The sequence below is a fragment of the Halyomorpha halys genome, unplaced genomic scaffold (genome assembly GCF_000696795.3).
Source record: "Halyomorpha halys isolate HHAL.00 unplaced genomic scaffold, Hhal_1.1 Scaffold447.1, whole genome shotgun sequence".
Taxonomy (NCBI): domain Eukaryota; kingdom Metazoa; phylum Arthropoda; class Insecta; order Hemiptera; family Pentatomidae; genus Halyomorpha; species Halyomorpha halys.
Genome location: NW_027107551.1, coordinates 786909 through 792915, shown reverse-complemented (window position 1 = coordinate 792915; position 6007 = coordinate 786909). Strand labels below are relative to the sequence as shown.

The window sequence follows — 6007 nt, the reverse complement described above, 5'->3', positions numbered from 1 at the left end:
GAAACTTTTTTTATATATAAATTTATATACAAATTTATAAAAGTTTTTCTTTCATAAATATTTGTATGTACAATAATTATTACATTTCTTCAGGTCATATCCTTGTATAATTAATTTTTCTTTCCTAGTTATTATGTATAAACTATGTTTTATATTTTTATATAAAATTAATTGAAAGAAAAAAAACCAAAACGGTTTGGAAATAAAAAAATATAAAACGTTACTGACGATTTTTACAGTAATACATGATTAGTTTTATTATTTTTATATTTACGGGTCATTGTTTTTATATAATTTCCTATTTTAGTCATTAGAGGGTTTAATGAGTTTAAGATTGAAAGAAATCATGAGTCATTTACTGCATGAGTCTTTTACGATGTCTATATTGAATTCTTAATGCATCTTAGTTATTCTTGTGTAAAATGATTAGTTGTTTATAATACTTAGATATTTGTATTTTTTTTTATATAAGTTGGTTAAATTTGGGAAGCTCCATGTAGAACAGGCATTTGTTAGAGTAGGCCTTTATACTGGATTTGTAGTTTCAATATATTTTTTGAGAATTGCTTTGATTTTCTATTAAAATGTGGGGACATTCTATAGATTGTTTTCCTTGGGTTTCCCAATTTTAAATTAATATTATAGTTAAATAACAATCTATTGTCTAACGTGATTCCTAATTATTTTACAGGCTTGGCTTGTGGGTGTATAGGAGTATCGTTTACGTTTTTTATATGTTTAGATGTAACACACATTTTTTTAAAGTGCTTCGATAGTTTTTTGAAACCTTCTTTTGATTTATTAGTAAGAATACTTTTAACAAACTTAGTCCATTAGAAGTACCCTTTCATTTTTTATTCAGTAAGTTATGATTTCAATAATATATTCATAAATTGATTTATTTAATCAATAATTTAATTTCAACAAGAATCAATATTATTTATTAACAGAAAAACAAGAAAATTACTAATTTTTCGAAAATGTATATTCAAATGAAATACATGGCTCAACTATTGTATACAATAGAACAAGGTAAACTTTTTCTCAAAACTTTGGTTTCTCTTGGCTTTAAAAAAACTCTATCCAAGCAGTTTCATCTTTGAAAGACCACGAAAGCGATAGAAAAACAATATAAAAAAAAATTTGAGGGGAAGGAACAGAAAGCACATTAAATAGTTAGATTAAGCCTAATCTCAAATAAATAAAGCATTCTCAACCATATCAAAGTAAAAATGTTGACAAAATTTATTTATTACTGTCGTCAATTTGTCAAATTGAAAATTTAAAACACATTCTGTCGCTGATAATTGGTATTGGTTACGATGGAAATTGTTCTGTTTAAAATGACAGAAGGTAATTGTTAGAATCAATCAATTTTAATTTACTGCAAATAGATTTTAATATGAAAAAAAATTATAGTTGATCTTTAATTATGTGTTATATCAATTTCTAATTTACTTCATATTGGTATATTATGATCTACTTTGGGATAATTAAACACAAACATATGAATATAATCGATTTAGTATAACTTATATTTTTTTTAAGGTAACATATTTTTACCAAAAGAGACTAAATATATACATATAGATACATATATGCAGATATACTTAAAACCGAATATTTTAGAAATATATTGTTAAATTGAATTTTTATAATATTTATTTCAACAGTATATGACTCAAATTATTTTGAACGAGTACTTATATAAACACAATTGAATATAATACTGCCTAGTTCAATATTAGTAAATATAAGTCCTCAGAAAATGAACCTGAAAAAAAAATTATGAATCTGAAAAAGGTGGTTAGTATTTTACCCACCTTAATTAATATATATATATGTAAGTAACAATAATATTTGTGGAAGATTTCAAACACAAATATTTGAGTCTCTTTTAAAAACTATCGGCTCACAACACACCAGTTTACGTTCCACCAGAACAGATCACAATATCACATATACACAGAAAAAAATGTAGTACATCTCACATCAAGGGGCGGTGTAGCACTTCTTGCCATCCAAATACTCGAACATACTGCTTGGAGGCATTTTGATAATTAATGTATTTCTCTTTCCGAGCGTTTGCAGTTTTTATGTTCTTATTTTTAATTTTTCATATTCAATTTTAAAAACTGAGACTTAAGTCTTAATATTATTTTAAAAAATATAAAATATTACATTTTAAAACTTGTTTTGTGTAAAGTACTGAAATATCTATGCCAACTTTAAAATCAATAAGTTAGCATTAGTGTTAAACGTTAAAGATAATTCAGTGCATAACAAATAATATATAAAACAAAATTAACTATTATTTTAAATTGAATTAAAAGAATTATTCTTTAAAATATTAATTTAAAATCTTAAATACTATTCTTGAGTAGCTGTTAAATGAAAACGTTATAAAATATAACGCCTTTTATTTATTTAACAGTTTCTAATAATTACGTTTGAAATTTATATTTTATTATTTTAGAAACATGGGATTTTCTCATGATATGTGGAAGTGGTACCCTAGTCCGTAAACCAGAGTAAAAGAAAAATACACTAATTTCTTTTGAGTTACCTGTAATTATAATCTACTCTGTGAAAAGTATTAATTATTTTAATTAATTAAAAATAACAAACAAAAAATTATTCCAACTTTATGGAATTTTTAAACTTTTTCTTAAGGCTTGGGCTTCCAGCACTTAAAATTTCATTATTATTTTTTTTAAAGAATATGGTCATGCTATATGAAATCACCAAAAGGCCTCACACCTCTATCACATCAAGATGTGAGATCTTCATGATTTTTGTAAATACCTTACAAAATATGTTTTTAAATAGTTTTTACGTGGGTTGCATACTTTCAATTTCCTATATATGGTATACATAGTAAAGAAGAAGTTTTTTAATCGTGTGAAATTTCGAATTCGAGTTTTCGTTAAAAATACTCATTTTGAGTTGTAAGTTCCGCGAAAAGTGTGTATGTGCAATTTTTCAAAATTGTGGAAATGACTGTAATTTCACCGTGTTTTGGATCACAAAAAGGGACGAGTTGTGGCTCATTTTTAAAGCTTATTGTGCATGCTTTCATTTAATGTTGAAATTTCAAAGTTTTAAATTCGTCTATTTCAGCTTTAATGAAAATAAAAGAGGTAAAATATGAAATATATTTTATAATAAAAGAAATTATCAAGAAAAATAAACAATTAAAAATAAGAAAAAAACATAAAAAATAAATAAAAATAATAAAGATACTAATGAAGATGATACAAGAATGTAGTGATAATAACTAGAATAATTAATTTTGAGAGAAATATTGACTATCAATTTGTTCTATTAAAAATGAAAAAATTTCAGAAGGCTTCTAGGATAATATTTATTAGTATACCATAAGGTGTACTAGCATGAAAGTGAACTTGAAAATTCCGAATGAAGCTTGGAAATTCCCTGTCCCAGGAATTTTCAGTGGAGAATGTCTTGAGACAGGGCGATCCCTTTTCTTTTTAATATAGCATTGGAAATAGCTATTCGTTCAAGTAGAACTAATCCAGGAGGAGAGCATATGCAGATGATGTAGCCATTGCCGCAAGAACCCAAGCAGCACTAAAAGGAACATTCCAGGAATTCGAAGAAGCAGCATTTGAATTAGGCTTTGTGTTCAATAAAGACAAGATAGTGTACATGAAAAGTCCAACAAAGGATAAGGAAGAGAATAGCAAAGTAACGTTCAGAGACCATTGTTTCAGTTCGGTAAACCAGTTAAAGTACCTTGGAAGCCTAGTTACAAATAACAACAAAGAAGAAAGCAAAAAAAGAGGCTAGGATAGCAGCAGAAAATATTTATTCCTCACTACAAAAAATAATGAAGTTTAGAGCTCTCTCTAAAAGAATGAAAGTGGTCATTTAGATAACCATCGTAAGGCCAGTAGTGATCTATGGGGGAGAAACAAGGATCTTGAAAAGAAAAGCGGAACAGATGCTCAACTCATGGGAGAGAAAGGTATTGAAAAGGATATGTGGAGGAGTCTCGGAGAATGGACTTTGGAGGAGAATGAGGAGCTGATAGATCTGTTCGGGGAACCCAGTGGCTTTAGTCAAAAGAGCAAGAATAAGATGGTTAGACCACGTTGAGAAGATTTCCGATGAAAGGATACCCAGAAAGATTGTTCATGACAAACTAGATGGGAAATGGAAAAGAGGACGTTCCCGGATCAGATGGCTGGATGATGTGGAGGAGGATTTAAAGCTCTTAAACGTTGAAAGATGGACAGAGAAAGCCGTGTAGATTGGTTGGCTGTGGTAAAGGAAGCACGGGTTCTTGCAGGACCGTACTGTCATATTAATAATAAGATAAGGTTCCTTTATATCAAATTTGATGTTTATATCAGCCAGGCCATGATAATCTAATGATGCAGCTCTGTCACCCCATTATAAGTCCCATGTGATAGTGTCAAGCGCGCGTTTGGACACGAAACACTCATCTCATTAATGCCGGGTAAGGCCATTCCTAATTAGTATAGAAAAATGAATGGGATAAGAGGATAGTGAAGGAATTTCTTATTGTAATTCTATAAAAATTTGGTGCCCCAATATTTCTTAGAGATATCAAAACTTCAGTAGCCATCTCTATACAATATTTAGATGGGTGTCTGCGCTGCAGCCTGGGTGTCTGCAATCAGCCATTTCTCGAGATTGGAGAAAACCCAGTAGAGGACAGTATAGCCTCGTTACCCCCCTTCCTCCTCTGAGGTCATAAATATTCAGGAAGCCAGTTGTTCTGAGGACACGAGACCTCGTCTACTGGACTAATTCCCTATAGAAGGGAGAAATAATTATATCCTTCTACGCTTGATTATTAATGATCAATTATTGTTTCACAGCGGTCAAAGTTGCTTCGGATTTCATTGCCGACAGCGGTTAGGACGCGGCTAACAAAAGATATTGGACTTGAAACTTGGAATATCACGATTATAAATGGCGAAGAAGATGAAATTTATACGTTTATAATATACATATTCGGAATTAAAGTTGAACATCAGGAATCTATCATTTCAAGAATTATTTCGGCAAATATGGATCTGCAAATAAGAGGTTGCTCTCATACAAGCATCCCCAACAGGATGCTGATGTTCTAAACAAAGAACAGTTTTCATGCTAGATTCATGCAAGAAATCAGCAGATAATACAAATATAATAATCTTAATGTATGACTTCAATGTCAGTACGGGAAGATACCATTGTGTAGATCAGTATGCAGGATAAAATCTGTCACCTCCAAAGGAAAAAAAGACTAAATGGTGTAGTGGCCGAGTGAAAGCTACGATAGTCAGAAAGAAGGGAGCACGAAAAGAATGTTATAAAGTCAAATATTCAGCCAATTGGATGCTCTGCGTTCGAAGACGAACTGGAGCTAAAACAATTGTTAGAGCGGGGAAAGGATAAGAGCTGACTTAGGTAAAGTCTGCAAAAAGATTGTAAAAAAAAAAAATGTTCTAGAAAAGGATAAAAACAATGAAAGGGAAGTGTGGACCCAGTAGAAATATGAGGGATAAAATACGACAGTTAATAATTAGAGTGGAAGAAATATTGGGAAGTTGACGATTTCATAGACTCGAAATGTCTCTGGTGGCGTTGAAGTGAGAGAGGAAAATAGGCAAGGAACTGGAACGGAAAAATATGAAGTTGTTATCAGGGAGAAGGATGTCACAGAAGCTGTAGAGCAGATGAGAGCTGGAAAAGATGGCAGAGATGGTATTGAACCAAAACTTATAAAGTTTGAAAGCCCAGATCTAAAGAAAGTTCAACAAGGTCTCTTCTCTTTGAAAATTCTAATTAATTCTAACTTCATGGAATGAAGTATCTTTAAATTATATATATGTATGTATAGTTGACCGTAAAAATTGATATATAGGGATTTGGTCAGGGTTGCGGTCAAAGGAGAAATAAAAATAGTTTACAACTATTTATTTTCCAACGTTTCGCCCCACTTTGCAGGGCTTCATCAGGGCTAAAAAGATAC

General features: G+C 30.4%; 1 protein-coding gene across 1 annotated transcript in view; it reads left to right on the top strand.

The window, feature by feature from the left end:
• Orco (odorant receptor co-receptor) overlaps positions 1-6007 on the top strand; it is a 71488-nt gene that overhangs the window by 999 nt on the left and 64482 nt on the right. The window lies entirely within an intron of this gene.